General features: G+C 37.3%; 1 pseudogene; it reads left to right on the plus strand.

The window, feature by feature from the left end:
• Nucleotides 1–18,062, plus strand: part of LOC100467048 — an 85,735-nt pseudogene extending 67,673 nt beyond the window's left edge.
• The last annotated feature ends 458 nt before the right edge of the window (nt 18,063–18,520 follow it).

An 18,520-nucleotide genomic window follows, 5' to 3' on the forward strand; every position in this document is an offset into this window, starting at 1 on the left:
GTATATATAGGTATGCCGTATTACATTAGAATTAGGAATACTAAATGACTGTATTAATGGGGATACATAGTTATATGTAATAGAACCCAAAATAACAACGGTTTAAACAAGACAGGCATTTATTTTGTTCTCACATAAAAGTCCTGATATAATTAGTTTCATGACTGATAATGGCAGCTCCATAGATATCTAGGACCTAGGTAATATCTGTCCTGCTCTTTATCCTCTGGATGAGTCCCTCAACCTCATGGTCCAAGACATGGCTTCACCTCACAAAGGACAGAAGAAAGCCCATATCCCTTTCATTAAGAAGAAATTCCAGAAACAGCATATTATCATAAGTCTCTCACATCTCTGAGGCCAAAACCTAAATCTTAAAGCTACAGAGTGGGCTGAGAAATACAGTGTTGTGAAAGGCATGAAAATGATGTGTTCAAGAAGAGAAGAGATACTGAGAAGCAAACTAACTGTGATCAGAAAGTTTTAAGACCATTTAGGGACATTTAAAACTAATGTAATTATGATGAAGTAGGTGAAGGGGATTAAGGGTACACTTACCATGTGATGAGCAGTGATCAATGTATAGAATTGTTGAATCACTATATTGTACATGTAAAACTAATATAATACTGTATGTTAATTTAACTTTAAAAATAATTTACCACTTTTTAGGGGCGCCTGGGTGGCACAGCGGTTAAGCGTCTGCCTTCGGCTCAGGGCGTGATCCTGGCGTTATGGGATCGAAGCCCCACATCAGGCTCCTCTGCTATGAGCCTGCTTCTTCCTCTCCCACTCCCCCTGCTTGTGTTCCCTCTCTCGCTGGCTGTCTCTATCTCTGTCTAAAAAATAAAAAAAAAATAATAATAATAATAATAATAATTTACCACTTTTTAAAAATTAATGTTTTGGGGCGCCTGGGTGGCACAGCGGTTAAGCGTCTGCCTTCGGCTCAGGGCGTGATCCTGGCGTTATGGGATCGAGCCCCACATCAGGCTCCTCTGCTATGAGCCTGCTTCTTCCTCTCCCACTCCCCCTGCTTGTGTTCCCTCTCTCGCTGGCTGTCTCTATCTCTGTCGTAAATAAATAAAATCTTTAAAAAAAAAAAAAATAAAATAAAATAAAAAATAAAAATTAATGTTTTATAATAAAAAAGATGGAATTATCTATAAAGAAGAAAACCTAAAGAAACTTCCAACACAATAAGTAGAATAAACATCCCATTAAAAGCTATTTGCAAATATTCAGTAAAGACTTAAGAACCTTAATTAGAAGACACTAAATATTTGGCAAATAAAATCATATATTTTTACATCGGGACCATTTGTGATATTTTTAGCATTAAGAAGAGGGGATAATTGTAACTTTGGAGTGTCCCCTCCATTCTCTTTTTGTCTAGTGAATAGCATGCCTAGTTTCCTTTGGAAGACTCACTTCTACTCCACTGTGTGCAGTTTCGGTGTAACCACCAATAGGTGCTTTGCCCAATTGATGGGTGTGGGAACTCAGTTAAGCTTATGCGGTTCTCTTTTGGGACACTGAAACCCAATTAAAATGACACCAAGTTGGGAAAAGAGGTTGGATTGGTTCATTCCTGTGACCTTCTGATGACCTGTTGACCCCATAGCTTCCCCAGTTCCTCTCTATTTGGATCTTACATCTATATACCAATTTCTTTATTTCATTGAGCCACCCCAAATCATTCCAAGTAATTTTGTTTCTGCTTGTGCTAGAAAGCATTATAACCTGCTACTTACAGACAAGAACAACAAAAATCTAGCTATATCTGAACAACAAATTCTATACTGGGGGGAGTATCTCTCTCTCTTTCTCTCACACACACACAAACACACACACACTAGAACTCATGAAAAAAAGGACAGAATTTACTGTAATTCTTTCTCTTTTATGTGTTCTTAGTCTAGTTTGTATTTCTGGACATATATGCTGAAGGATGAGATATCCTACTCTAATCATATGAGAAATAACTGGAGGAAATATTGATAGCTAGGAGAGAAAGCATATGCTTTGGTGGATGGGAAAAGGTAAAATGAAGCATTTTTAGGCCAGATGGAATATCTACTCAGCAGCTTAATGATCTCAATAAAGTGATTTTTCTAGGTTATATACAAGCCTAATATTTTTAAGGATCTTGTTCCTAAGGATAAAATCATGCAATACAAATGAAAACACAATGTATGTATTAAATGTCTCTGGTCATATGAATATTGAGGGCTTTTTTAATACGTATGTGTGTGTGTGTGTGTGTGTGTGTGTGTGTGTGTGTGTGTGTTTATTATTGCTCTTCTATTGTCATTTCAAAAAAGGAATTCTAACGGAGCCCTCCTAAAAGGTACTTCAGGCTTAATGGCTATAGCATTTGTGAAAGTGTTCACAGGGTCAAACTGATTCAATTATTTTCATTTGGATAGAAGGAACAAACATTTTTGAGAGTCTACTATGTTGGTTCTTAACCTGGGTTGAAATATTAGATTTACCAGGGAGTTTTTTAAAATGCAGATTTCCAGAATATTTAAAGCCCTCCTCCCCATCTCTATGATTTTTATACATCTAGTGAGTATGCACAAAGGATTGCGCTATATACTTTATACATAACATCACACGGGTAGTTCAGCAATTAAGCAGCCAGGCTGTAGACCAAGATTACATTCAAATCCTGCTTAATCACAAATTGGCTACATAACTTTGGGCAATTTACTTAACCTCATTGTGTTTCCAGTTCTTCTGGTATAAAATGAGGACAGTATTAGTACTGTCTTCTTCTATGTAGTTAGCATTCATTAATGTGAATTACATAATGACTGATTTTAAATTCTTATAAAAACCTACTGAGGGGTGCCCTGAAGGCACAGTCGGTTAAGCATTTGACTCTTGTTTTTGGCTCAGGTCCTGAACTCACAGTTGTGGGATCAAGCTCCATGTCAGACTCCAAACTGAGCTTGAATTTCTCTCTTCTTCTCCCTCTGCCCCTCCCCATCTCCCACACACACACACTGTGTCTCTAAAAAATAAATAAATAAGTCTTTTTAAAAAGATTGAAATGACTATTATTTTCACTTTACATATAGGGAAACTAAGGCTTAGAGATGAAAAATAACTTTCCCAAGGTCATCTAGTTGCCACCAAGCTAAAATATGATGTGTTTAGCAATGATGGAGAATATATGATAAAAAATTACTGGGGGTAGTTTTGGTCATGGTGACTTTGAAATGGTTATAGAGCAGCTAGGTGGAAATACCTAGTAATAAGTTAATTGCGTAACATGGCTCTAAGCCTCAACAGAGTGGTCATGGCACAGGAATATTAACTACGGGTCTTTGATATATAAATTGTTTCAAATCCATGAGTAGGAATGAGCCCAGGCAGGAATATATATGAAGAATAGCAGAAGGTTTAGGGCATAGCCCTTGAGAACTCCAGCATTTTATAGGACAAGTAGTCATGTCGAGATTAAAGGAAGACTAAGAAGCCAGAGGCAATAGTAAACTCTGAGAAAGTGTTAACATTTAGAGAGAAAAGAGTTTCAGAAAGGAAGTGTTGGTTAAAAGTGTTAAATAACCTGACAGTTCAAGGGAAAAAAGGTGTCATATGGCTTGGGAAAGGGACCTAAGGCACACAGTTTCATTAGAATAAACAAGTGGACATATAAAGTATGCACTCCCCTTATAAAGTTTGGTGTTAAAGGGAAAGAAAGAGAATTATATATAGAAAAGAACATAAGGTAGAGGGTTTTCAGTGGAAAATAAAGGTAATGGATCTGGGGCTAAATGACCTTAATTTTCTCCAGCCACTTATTTTGAATTGAACCACTTCTGAATAAGTATGCCATATGTGCATGTGTGTGTACATGCATACACATGTCAGAGGTATACATATTTTGAGGACTTTTGTTCAATGGGCTTATAAAACTTAACCTCCTCGAGTCATAAAATTATTCAAGTCAAATGACTCAAAGTCAAAACTGAGTTGGAAGATACTTAAGATATGACAATCATTACCAAGTAAAAACAAAGGAAATTTATATTTTCATTTTAAAGTTAACTGTACACAGGAGAAAACTGAGCTTTTTCTTTTTATTTAATTCCCAATAGACTAAGAATCAAACAAATTTTGGCAAGAAACTGCTGTCATCTTACAATGTCTTCAAGTACCTTTCCTTCATTATGGTGTTTTTGGAGATAGTTTTAAAAATTCAATAATAGTATATTAATATACCAAACATTCAAATTTCTAAATAGACAATGAATGATTCTTTTTCCAAAATGAATGTATGGAAGTGAAAGCAAAAAGAATTACTGTTTGAAGAATATTTATAAAGTTTTAAAGATCATATATCATACTTCAAAGACATATGAAGATCCCGGCTTCCTTACTCTTAAAAGTAGTACCAAAGTGTCACATGTAAAAAATTCCTTTTACATGTAATCTTTTTTTTTTTTAAGATTTTATTTATTTATTTGACAGAGAGACAGCCAGCGAGAGAGGGAACACAGCAAGGGGAGTGGGAGAGGAAGAAGCAGGCTCATAGCGGAGGAGCCCGATGTGGGACTTGATTCCGAAACGCTGGGATCACGCCCTGAGCCGAAGGCAGACACTTAACGACTGCGCTACCCGGGCGCCCCTACATGTAATCTTTTTTATTTTAAAAACATATCCCTATGAGACATGACTTTGTGGAAATAGAACTCAACATAGACTTTCTATTTTAAGATATGTTAGAATCATTGTATTTCCTTTCAGTTCTGTGAATCATTTTAATCCAAATGTGGTGAAGCTGGATTTGATACTTCAACTATTTCTTTAAGGGAAAGTTTTAACTGTGAGCCAAACATACTGCTTCATGCATCATATCACAAAGTTTTATTATCACAATGTTAAGAGAACCCAATTACTTAAGTGTTTCTTGAATAAATTTAAAAAGCAGTCAAAGTCTCTTTGTAGATGAACAACTACGAATGACCTCCAGTGAAAAACATAACACCTAAAGGTGGAGTAATGAAAATGATATGGCTATCAATCCTATTACTACATGCCAAGGCACAGTGGGGTGGGAAGCCTCTGGAACAGTTTCACAGAGTAGAAGCTGCCTGGCTCCCCAAATGAGATAACACTGAAGAAGTTGCAAGTAAATTAAAGGAAACAATCTACCAAAATGGATGTAACTTCATCTCATAGAACATGTGTGTAAAAGAAAACATTTTATGCAGGAATATCTGAATGACTGGATCAAACAAATATTTGTCAATGGCCTCCTACTCAAGGACAATGGTTGTGACTAAGTACTTGGTAAGAGACAAATACAAAGCTCAATGCAACTACAGAGATGAATACAAATATAAAACTGAACTTCTGGCATCCTTCTATTGAGCTGCATATCCTCTGAGGGCAGAAACTGCCTCATCCTTGTATTCACTGAAGTGCTCAGAAAGTTCCTTGTTAATATTCCATTTGGGGAAATGTGGGCATTGTAAGCATACAATCTCAAACAGTGTCTATCTTGACCTCACTAAACACTAGACCTGTGAGTATTAGCAAGTTCCTTCAGCATTCTGAGGTCAATTTCCTTCATTTCCAAATAACAATATATAGACTAAAAGTTTGTCATAAGAAGTAAATATATAACAATTGTGATACAATGCCTTAGCATCTCTTGGCAGAATGTTTAAGATTCATAGTGCTGAATAAACACTAGTTCTACCCTTTTTCCCCCTTTATGATTCCTTTTTATACTCAATTCTTGATTGCCTCTGAAAACTCAGAAACTTTCATTAATAGCTCTCTTCTCTGATTCTATCCCAGGACAATCCTCTGTTATAATTCTTGGTTTCTGACTCCTGGCCCTGCCTAACCTTGTTGTCTCACATAGTTCCTGTGCACACATGATCCACTGCCCCGAGCCCCCACCATCAGGTCCCTCATTTCCAGGACCACTCACTCCAGGAGTTCTTACACCACTCTATCATCACTTGCCCCACACTCCTCTACAGTCTTGACCTAACCCTGTGGGTACTGACCAATAACTCCAGTCCTGTTTAATACCTTATCCCATATCATACCCCACCCCCGGGAATGTCTTTCTTCACCATCAACTCCATTCCACATCCATAACTTTCCTCAAAGTGCAGTTCAAATAATACGTCTTCCAGAAAGTCTACTCTGATCTTAGAAACAAGGAGCAATTTAATCCTAAATTGTAATCTGGAGGGTGCTCCATTCTCAAGTCTTATGTTGTCAGTTTTAACTCTGACAGGCTGCATTGCATTGGAGAGACAGCATAACCCAATGATGATCCATATGGTTTTTGAATGCTGGAAGATTTCGGATTGGATCCAGAATCAGCAAACCTGTGTAACACTGGGCTAGTTACTTCACCTCTTAGTGCCTTAGTTTCCTTATAACTAAAATGGAATTAACACTTACCTCAAAGGGTGTCTCTGAGGATTAGGTGAGGTAAGGCATTAAGCCAAGTTCCTGGAATATAACAAGTCTTTATTCAATGGCTATTGCTGTTAATGGGTATGTGCATGTGTGTGTATGTTGTATTACTTTTTGTATTACCTTGTAGCTGTCTGTGATGTTTAATGAATGTTCAACTTCTCATAATTTCTCAAAAACTAAGACTCTGTGTCTTATTTGTAAATCCAACTCTTGACTTTACTGATTAAATACCTAATATGTTGCCATGCATATGTTAAAGCTGAGTGAATGATTCAGCTGACATCTATGAATGAAATTATAGCCATGTCTAAGTACTACCACTTAGGGCTCATAAAATATACAACTACTCAAACTAAGTACTGAATCTGGAGACAATATGAAGATATTGTCTGTATTTACTTCACCAATATTTTACTTGTTGACATTTCAAAGCACTTTATAACTATTTTTAATAAATAATTTTTAAAAAATTTGTAAGTTAGATTAAACATTTATAAAACTTTATATATATACACACATATACACAACATATACATATATTTGCAATAATATTTTGAATTTATTCATTTTTTCATTTGAATCCAGCTTCATCCAAACACCTGTTAAAAATGTAAAAGGACACTGACATATACACACATTATCACTGGGCAATAGGTAGAAAAACAAAAGGAGCAGTAATTTTCCTCATATATTCCACCAATCCCATCTGTTGTACAGAGACATTCAGAAAAATGAGCTTTAGCATTCAGGTGCTGATGTTTTAGTAGGAAAAGCTGTAAGTTTCTTGACGCAGAAAATAGAGATAGTGGGTTTTCTACATAGCGTGCATATCAACACATTATGTGTATCTTAGCTCCACTGTTGTTCTTGGGTTAGTTGTTGGTGAATGACCATATACCTTTTATCCATTTTTACTAGATCAATATCTCCTATTTCACACTCTGAACTCCTAAAGTCAAAGCATGGAACTATATGACAGGTAATAACCAAACTGAATTTTTATTGTAGTAAAAACGAAAAAGGGAGAAATACTAAAATGATTGATACATCTTGTAATTGTTTATTATGTGAATCGAAATTGTAAAATAATGGATGTTAAATACTAAGCAGCAAAGAACAAGCAACCATAAGCATAGTTCTCACTATACCTTAGATTTGTAAGAATTTTAGGTCATATAATTAGGCTCATTTGGTGGGGAACAGCCTGTCCTTGCAATTGAATATTTAAAATTGGCCTTCACCCCAAAGACATGACCTGTTCAAATGAGAAGCTAGTAATTCTTAAGCATCCACACAGTTCAACCATGGACTCAAACTTCTTTACCCAAATACTGCTCTTTTTTATGCCCCTTCTACTACAAATCTCCCCCATAATCGATCTCTGTCTTCACTCTTTTCTTAAAGGTTCCAGTAGCTTCTGAGTTAAGAGCCCTACCTACAGGTATTTTCATCTTGTCACTTGTCTTATCAAAGGGAAGCTATCTATAATCTTTGTCTCCTGAGGAGTCTTAGACAGCAGGTCTGGTCACTTGACTATGATTATGTATTTGATGGAATACCCAAGTGTCCCAATTGGCAATTGTATCTAAGGAAGACTAATACTAATTATTGCAATTTATCTAAATGTCTTAGAATCTATACCTAATCACTATGCAAGACAATGACATTTATGCATATATTTAAGCATGTCAGATTAATTTTATTAGACATCTGGTTTACTATTAATATTGAATGCAGATCATGCTCATTTTATCTTTATGGTTTGTACCCATCTAGCTCAGCACAGAATTTGAAACAATTAAAAGTGAACAATGATTAAGAGACCAGAGCTCTGCTCTGAGCTCTATCAGTAGGTAACTGTTGACCTTGGCCAGAGCACTTAATTTCTTTGAGCATCAGCTTCCACAGTTGTGAAAAATAAATAAGACCTTGCCCACATAATTCACAATACTGTTATAAGTTAAAGTACCAACACAGATATCATAGCTTTATACAAATTGTTGTACAAGTAAAAGTACCCTGTAGCATAAAAAATTTGAGACTCAGAATTAATTAACTTATTCAATCAAAAATTTAGCTAAAACTCATCTTGTCAATGTTTCGAACCACTAAAATAATGTTTGATTATTGCATCTTGCACAAAGCACTTTTATTGCTGGATCTAATTCCCTTACTGAATTATATTACACTGGATGTTGTCTGCAGATACTAATCATATATATGGAGCTGTGTCATCATTAAATTACCCATGTGAAATGTTTCAACATTGCCAAAGGCTGACTAGATAGAGTTTTCCATGGTTCCATAGCAGGACAATAACATACTGTTAATCTTTTTGAAATATGTCAGAACCACCAAAGAAAACCATTTCAAGTTAGTTCCTCAAGAAACTGATAAGACAAAAAATACTGACATCATTCCATAATACAGCCTCACACAATGGGTAACTGCCATTAGAGAAACAACATTCAGTACTGGTTTCAATTAATGCTGAAGTGCTACAATAATAAAAATTTATAAAATCTACCAGGAAAGTTTTGGATTTCATACCTGCTAAATTATTTGACTTGGAAGTTTGATCCTAAAGAGCAAATTCTTGTGAATCATCTTTCCTTCTTAAAAATGTATTTTACTGATTGATAAAACAAAGCATCACCTGAGAGATGCAATTTTCTCCACGTGCTGTTAAATTATGAAAAGTTAAAAATATTTATTGCACAAAATATATCTACACTTGGCATACAAATGTATACTCATAGTTGGCATATACTTCTGTAAGTCCATGCTCCAAGACAGAAAAAAAAACGGGTTCCTAAAGAAAATTCTTTTTTTAGTCCTCTGAAGTTTTTCCACCATTTAACCTTTCTGAGCCTCCATTTTCCAATCTGTAAAATGAAAGTATCTATTTACTATGTTATGCTCTTAAATTTAATCAAGCAATACATGTAAAGCATCTAGTATCCTCTCTGGCACATACTTGTAGTCTTTGATTATTAGTTTCATTCTTATTCATTTATCTCTGGGTTCCCCGTAAAAAATCAATTAGCTGAGTAAAGTCTTTCAAAATTCGAAAAACATTTATTCATTCACCCAGAAATGTTCATTAGTTCTCCAAGGATGAAATCACTATATTAACATTGCCTAGATTCAACCGTAAGTGAAACACATTATAATTCTTAGGAGAACTTAGAAACAAAAGAGGACATAGAAATTGCTGTAAAATATTTTTAGCTACCACTTGATATAGGGTATAAACTATGCACACAGACTGGTCATGATTTACAAGCATTCTGTGCTTCATAAATTTCGTGGCAATATCAATAATTACATCTGAGAATACATTTTCTAAAAGAAATATTAAGTATGGAGGTTGAGGCCACACACCAATTTCCATGGGCTTAATTATTTCATTCATTTTTTTCAACAAACATTTAATAAGTATCTACTATGTGTAAGGCAACAGGTAGCCTCTCCAATACAAATGTGAAAAAAATGAAATATGAAAAAGTGAGCCATTATATAAATTAACCTATAGAGCCACTAATTCATACGTAAGTACACACTGTAATAAACCCAATAGAGGAAATACAACAGTGTGCTAAGAGTGAAGACAGTTGAAGCTTTTTATAATTTTGTATTAAAGCTTTAGGAAAACTTCCTTGGGGAAATAACATTGTGAGCCATGAAACAAAAGATGAGTTAGCCAGTTGAAGAATTAGGAGGTATGAGATATCTTTGCCGGCCCCATTCACCTTCTCTCCATTCTGGGCAGAAGGCTGAGCCACTGGACTGCATTAGTGGGCTCCCTTATCCGCTGGCTTCTGGTTTGGTTAGGGCAATGGGAAAGAAGATATTATAAAATGGGAGAGAATGAGTTTAGGTATTTATTTTCCTAGTTTTTTCCTCTGTTGAATTACAGTGAATGACTGTGTCCCTCTGCTAAAGACTATAGCTCTTGCCGGTTACCTTCTCTATACAACCCTTTCTAGTTCTAGTAACCATTCCCTTCCATTGACTTTTCACGCTTAGGAGTAGTAATAGCCTTCCACTTTTAGTAGCCTCCAGGTACTTACTTAATACGGTGGCATGGGAGGAAGTACAACAGGAGAACAGACATTGGGAGAACAAATGACTGTGTTAGTTGATTACAGTGACATCAATAATGATTATAATGATTATGAGATCAGCTGGATGCTTCAGATGACCCCACAGAGATTACCCAGGGAAAAAAAAATTGACAGTCATGAATTTCTAATTCAGAATCAGGACTGAAAATCATAAAGCCCTAATGATAGCTCTGAAGGGTCTTTCATCTTCTGTAGTCTCAGGGGAGAATGGATGTAAACTAAACCCAAAGCCTGGCTATAAGGGTTGTAAAATGGCAGTACAGATTGAGTGCTTAAATGTCCTGTGCTAAAATCAGGGTACTGGTGGGAAGGAGTAGAAACTCTGAGTGAAATCTATTATGGTAGAAAATGACAAATGAAAACCCATGGAACTCCCAGCCTTCCTCCACATCTGTCAAAAAAAGTAAACCAAAAGCAATTTTGCATTCTCAGAGTCATTATAGAGGTTAGTAAAACCATCAAAGACTTTAAATATTCCTATAATATCCCAATTTCTTACAGCTGTATGTGTAGTTCACAAACCAAATGGGTCGTGGAAAATGAAAGTAGATTATCACAGACTTAATCAGGTGGAGATACCAATCACAGGTGCATTTCTAGATGTGATATCTTTAATGGAGCAAATCAACCCAGCCCCTGGCAGCTAGCATGCAGCAATTGACCTGATTGACCTGGCTTTTTTTTTCTTATACCCTTCAGCAAAGATAATCAGAAGCAGTTTGCCTTCACAGGTACAACAGTATACTTTTATGGTCTTGCATTAGGGTTATGTCAACTCCTGTGCTGTCATAATATAGTCTTGAGGCCCCCTGATCAGATATCCCATAGAACATGACACTGGTTCATTACATTTGTGACATTATGCTAACTGGATCTAATGAACAGGAAGCAGCAAGTACTTCAGGTGCCTTAGTAAGACATATGCATATCAAGAGAGTAGGAAATAAGGCCTACAACAATTCAGGAATATACCATACTCTAGGGGTCGAATCATCTAGGGACTGTCAGGATATCCTCTCCACAGTAAAAAACAAGTTGCTGTAAATTGTATTTGCCACCATGAAGGAGTGTAACTTGCTGATTTTCTTTGTGTTTAGGGGAAAGAACATAAACCACATTTGGTAACCTATTAGGCTTCTCACTTTTTTCTGTGCAAAGTTGCCCTTTTCATTGGCATTCTAATCTTCTAGGCCCAATAGCTTTGGCAGGGTCTGTGGTGAACAGAGGTATCATATGAAGCTTTGACCAATTCCAATAGATGAGTTGCAGCTAAGACCACTAAGATTGGGAAGGAGGCAATGCCCTTAGCTAACCATTGTTCTTCTTTGGAAAAAGAGTTCTTGACTAGCTTGTGGGCCCTGATGTTGCCTGATCTTATATCTATGAAACCCAAGTGATTTGTAATCTATAAATTAGAAGTTATCTGATTCATTACACCATCAATTTAGATGTGCACTATAGCATTACACTGTAAAAAGAAATGATACACTCAGCTTGGTACCCAAACAGATTTGTAAGGCACAAGATAACTTCATTGGTTGGTGGTTCAGATTTCCAAGATATTTGCTGATACAGTTTCACTGACTATTCTACAACCCACACATGTAATCACATAGGACTTTCTTATGCTCAATCAATGGGGAAAGAAAAAGCAAGACCATAGTTTATAGATAAAACTGCTTAATATTGTCATTTACGCTAGAGTTGATAGTCACTTCAATATAGTCCAACTCAGGGGTTCCCTTAAAAGACAATAAGCAGTGAGGGTAAATATTTCCTGTGGGCAGAAATCGAGGTAGTACATCTGATTGTCCATTTTGCATGGAAGGAAAGCTAACCTTAAGTGCAGGTCTATACTGATTCATGAGCAGTGCCCAACAGATTGTCTAAATGGTCAGGAACATAGAAAGAATAAAGCTGTATGAGTGATGGTTTATGAGGGAGGTTTAGAGTACAAAGTGTGAATTTTTTTTCCCCACCAGAATAAATCCTCTGTGGAGAATGCTTTCAATAATCAGGTGTCCTTTCAATAAGCTGTCCTTTCCAGTGGCTATCAGTCAGCCTCTTTATCCAGCCATGCCAGTGCTTGCTCAAATGAGCCATGTCTAGAGTATTTGTGAGGGCAGGACTGAGGGCTATTCATGTGTTCAATAACACGAATTTCCCCTCATAAAGACTGGTCTTGCCACCACCACACCAAGTGGCCAATCTGCCACAAGCAGGTTGATATGACACCATTCCCTAGGAGACTGGTCCACTTCCTGGTGGCAGTTGATTACAATAAACATTTCTACTATAGAAAAGACAGTGATTTGTCCTCACAGACACAAACATATATTTCAGATCGAGAAATTCCTTTACTGTCCACAGCACTTTTGCCAATACCATCCTTCCAATTACCTTATCTACAGCCATCATTGTAATATAACCTTACAATGGGTGACACATATTACAGCCAAAGATGTGTGGCAATGGACTTACACCCACATAATTCACTGGCCTTACCATGACCCCCATCACGCAGAGAGCAGGTTGCTAAACAGAATAGTATGATGGCCTTTTAGCATGGCTATGGAGTTAGCTAGTAAACACGATGAGAAGGTGGGGTTCTAGCATAGAAGATGAAGTATATTCTTAAACCAGGAGCCAATACTTAGCACTTCTGTCCTATGGCCAGAATTAACAGATCCAGGGATCAAATCATACAGGTGAGGATGGTCTTTCTCAGTACTATACCAATAAATTACCAGAGGAAGTTTTTCTTCCCTTCAAATTTGCTTTTGGGAATGTTAGTATACGTAGAGGAATGCTGGTATCCAATAATGAAATTGTGTATCCACTACGATACAAAGTCATAGTCTTGTTAAAAGCTGAGATTGCTTTCTGAAATTTTTGGATCCTTGTGCCATGTAACAGACAAAAAGGGTATCACTGCATAGTCTGATGTCAGATCATGATTACAAGTGAAAATTGGGTTGCTGCTACCCAGTAGGTACAAACTATTACTGGAGGCAGAAAATTCACTACAGCATTTTAGTATTCCCTGAGCTCAATAATTTTGAGCTATAGAAAACTATGACAATCCAATAAAAATGGGATCACTAATGACTCAAATCCTACAGGAATAAAGGTTTGGGTCACCCCACCAGATAAAGAACACTTTTCAGCCAACACGGATAATAATGGGAACATAAAATGCATGTGGAATGCAGCAACCCAACTTAAGCTCCATGATTAGCTACAGAAGTAGAGTCTATAGCAGTTATGTTTTATGCTAGTTAATTGTTTCTCCTACACTGTTTCCACCTCTCCTCCCATTACCTTATATGAAGAACACTGGTGGTAACTAAACATTCCAAGTAAGATTTTGACTGAAGTAGGGGCGCCTCGGTGGCTCAGTCATTAAGCATCTGCCTTCAGCTCAGGTCATGATCCCAGCCGTTCAGGGATCGAGTCCCACATCTGGCTCTCTGCTCAGCGAGAAGCCTGCTTCTCCCTCTCCCACTCCCCCTGCTTGTGTTCCCTCTCTCACTGATTCTCTCTCTAATAAATAAAATGTTTAAAAAAAAAAAAGATTTTGACCAGATTAACATACTCCATGATCAGATATTGTATTAGTTCAGGGAACTTTGGGTATCCTCTGCAATGAGGAAACAAATATTTCACCTGGACAAATGACAAGAGGATGCCAAGAGACAAATGTGTGTGGCTGTGCTGGGTATCTTCCATATAACCTTCATATTCTTGCTTCACCTTTCTACCTGGGCTATGTCCCAGGAATGAACTGCATCAACAAGCTCCTTTGCTTTCTCTTTCCATTTGAATTTCAACTAGACAGGAATTTAAGGGGAAAGAAGAGGCAAAATTTAGGACTTTCCTTTTCTCTGTTTATTCCTTATTGTACGACAGCTTGTCAGGGGCTGTTTCTCTAAGACCATAGTTCATGCTCTGTGGTCTTTCCTATAGCTACAGCTCTCTCTCCAACTCCAGATTCTGTTCATCTTTCACTCCTTTGTTCCTTCACATCTATGGGTCACAGTAAATCTTATGCATTTGTGGACAATTGATTTAAGACATGTGAAGTATTGCTAAATCAAGGGAGAAAGATGCTTTCTCAATCACGTTTCATTAATTAAATATCTATAACAGAGAAAACATTTTCAAAACATATAACCAACGAAGGACTCTTACCTGAATATATTAAAACTCCTACAAAGCTAAGAAAAAAAGTAGATAACCCAATGGAAAAATAGGCAGGGGCCCAACAGGCACTTTTTTAAAAAGGCAATCTAAATGATAAATAATATAAAAAGGAGCTCAACTTTGCTGTGATAAATGCAAATTAAAACCATAATGTGATACCACTGTACACCAATTAGTATAACTAAAGATTTTTTTTTTTTAATGACAATACTAAGTTTTGGCAAGGAGACAGGGCAATGGAAAATACTGCTAATGGGAGCCTCAGCTGACTTAACCACATTGAAAATCCTTTGGCTTTACCAATGAAAGCTGAGCAGACACAAACCCTATATCCTGGCAGGTCATTCCTATGTATAAATCAGTACAACTATATGCTTGTGTGCAACAACACATGTTCAAGAACATTAAAAGCAGGGATTTTTATAATATTCAAAAAAATAATAATCAAATGTCCCTAAATAAACTGTGGTATAGTCTTTCAATGGAATAGTATACATCAATGAAATGAACAAACTACAGGTACAGGTATGAATTTTACAAACATAAAATTAAGAGAAACCAGACAAGAATATATTCTGTATGATTCCATTTGAAATTCACAGAACATTTAATATTAAACTATAGTCTTTAAAAATACAACTTTAAGGACGTGTTTGCCCTATGAGACATAACAATGATTACCTTTAAACGACAATGATTACCTTTAAAAAGTGGTATCACTACCAAACTTATAGAAATAAAAAGTACCACGAGGAAACAAAATAATCAATTGTACGCAAACAAACTAGACAATTTGTAGGAAATGGACAAATTCCTAGAAACAAATTACTGAACTGACTCAAAAGGAAACAGAAAATTTGAGATCTATAACAAATAAAGATTGATTGTAATTTTAAAACTTCCCACAAAGCCAAGCCCAGAACCAGAGGACTTCACTGATAAATTCTGACAAGCATTTAAATATGAAAACCCAATCTTCACAGACTTTTCAAAAAAAGAGGAAAAGACAACATTTTCCAATTCATTCTATAAGCCCAGTTACCCTGATACCAAAACCAAAGATGTCACAAGAAAACAAAACTAGCACACAAACTTTCATCCGCCAGATACCCACTAGTGGCCATCGCCGCCCCATCGAAGTCCTGAGCGGGAGCGCCAGCTGACGTCAGTGCGTCAGTGCGTCAGTTCGTGCTCTCCAGGCGCAAGGACTTCCCGGCTCTTCAGCCTGCCCCGCCTTCTCGCCCCGCCCTGTTCCCGCGTCAGCCTCACGTTCACGCCTCCGGTGCTGAGAACCCCAGTCCTGTGCACTCTCTGCGGCTTATAGGCCCCAGGAGCCTGTGTGAGAAAGTCAAACTGAGAAGTTACGGAGCTGCAGCGAGCAACTAAGGCCGATCAAGCTCACCATGGCCGCGCGAACAAGAGAGGTAAGGTAGTATGGACCAAAGCGGGCTTTCGTGGTTGTATAGTTTGACTGACTGCCTTATGTGGAGCGCGGAAGACCACCAGTGACTATGGCTTTGGAGGAGTATTTGGTTTGCCATAGCATACCGTGCTATACTTTGGGTGGTGATAACAGTCACCGAGGTCTCAATAAAAATCTTGGCTTTAGTTCTGAAGACGGAAGAGAATATTCCGTGCATTCCAGAAATTGGTAAACTGGTTACAGATGCTGGCTTAGTGTGAGTCACAAGTTTTCTCTAACCTTATACTCGGGAGAGCAACAATGCAAGGCAAATTCATAAGGGTTTACCTTTTTTTTTTCTTTTCAACTTTTTATTTAAATTCTAGTTGGTTAACATGTGTAATATTGGTTTCGGGAGTAGAATTTAGTGGTTTACCTTTTTTTTTGAAGTATTTGTTCATACTCCTCTGCATGTTTATTATGCAGAGATGTCAAAGGACTCAACAAAAAAGCACAGGGCTGGGGAAATTAAAGGTTTCACTGGAATTGATTCTGAATATTAAAAAAAAAACACGAGACCTCTTAATTGGTGCTAAAAACAGACTCCTGTGATGTAAATGACTGTGTCCAACAAGTTGTGGAACTTCTACAGGAACGGGATATTGTACCTGTGGATGCCACTTACTAAGTAAAAGAACTCTACGTGCCAGAAAATAAACTTAATTTGGCAAAAACAGATGCAGAAATATTACCAGCGTTGAAAATTAATAAAATGGAAATGCAGTGGGTGCAAGGTTTAGCAGAAGGCTGGGCAACCCCACTGAGTGGCTTCATGAGAGAGAGGGGGTCCTTGCAGTGCCTTCATTTTCATTGTCTTATGGATGGAGGTATCATTAACTTAGCATTGCCTAGAGTTCTGACAACTAGTCATGAAGGTAAAGAGAGGCTGGATGGCTGGTCTGCATTTGTTCTGATGTAGGAGGGCCGCTGTGTAGCTATTCTTCACAATCCAAAGTTTGTTGAGCACAGAAGGGAGGGTTATGGTGCCAGACAGTGGGGAACAACATGCGAGAACCACCCTTACATTAAGATGGTTATGGAACAAGGAGATGGGACGATTGGAGATCTTCAGGCCTTGGACTGAATTTATTGGGATAATGGTCTTGATAAGCATCGTTTTACTCCTATTGAGTTATAGTAGGTGTTTAAAAATATGAATGCTGATGCTGTCATTGCATTTCAGTTATGCAACCTAGTGCATGCTACGTTGGGTCTAACCTTGTGGTCTAGACATGCTCTATTAATGCAGGATACCTATAAGCAACTTCTAAAGGGTGGCTACAGGCACCCTGTCCTTCTTCACCCTCTTGGTGCCTGGACAAAGGATGATGATGTTCCTTTGATGTGGTGTATCAGCAGCGTCCTTCAGTGCTAGAGGAAGAAATTCCAAATCCTAAAACAATAGTAGTGGCCATCTTCCCATGTCCCACTATGTATGCAGGACCAATTGGAGCCCAGTGGCATTGGAGAGTGTGGATGGTCGCAGGAGACAATGTTAACATTGTTGGACAAGAGCCTGCTGGCATACCTCATTCAGAAACAGGGAGGATCTTTATGAGCCAACTCGTGGCACCAAAGGACTGACTATGGCCTCTGGCCTAATCACCTTGAAAATATTTCCCTTCTGAGTTGCAGCTTACAAGAAAAAGAAACATACAGACTACTGTGACCCTGAACACCACGAAGACTTTGAATTTATTTCAGGAACTGGAATGTGCAAACTTGCCGAAGAAGGCCAGAAACCTGAAGGTTTCATGGCTCCCAAGACCTGGACTGTGATGACGCAATACTACAAATCCTTAGAGAAAGCTTAAACTGTTAACCCAGTCACTCCACCTTTGACCTTCACTGTATTACAAGTGGGGCCCAGATAGTTACTGTTGGCATTTCTTTGAGGTAATGTCTGTCTGGATACACCTCCTAAAAAGAGACCATTTTCCTTAACTAATATTAGCTTTCTTCTGCCTTATGAGTTCTTTTTGAACCAGGGTAACACACTGATGGTTTTAATGTATCTTTTCCACTGCTTATAGGTAATATTCCTACAATAAAATTTTAAAATCTTGCCTTTTTATATTATGCTTCTATCTTATGATTTTTTCAAGCTGTTGTATTACCTGTAACCAATAATATATACATTGTATCTCACTTTTCTTCCCTTGAAAACAAAACAAAAAAAGTCCACTAAACAGTAAATTTGGCTAGAACTTGTTTGTTGAATTTTATAAGACATCTCTAACAATTAGTTTATTTTTCTACATTAGAAATATGA

Source organism: Ailuropoda melanoleuca, chromosome 2 (assembly GCF_002007445.2).
Source record: "Ailuropoda melanoleuca isolate Jingjing chromosome 2, ASM200744v2, whole genome shotgun sequence".
NCBI lineage: Eukaryota > Metazoa > Chordata > Mammalia > Carnivora > Ursidae > Ailuropoda > Ailuropoda melanoleuca.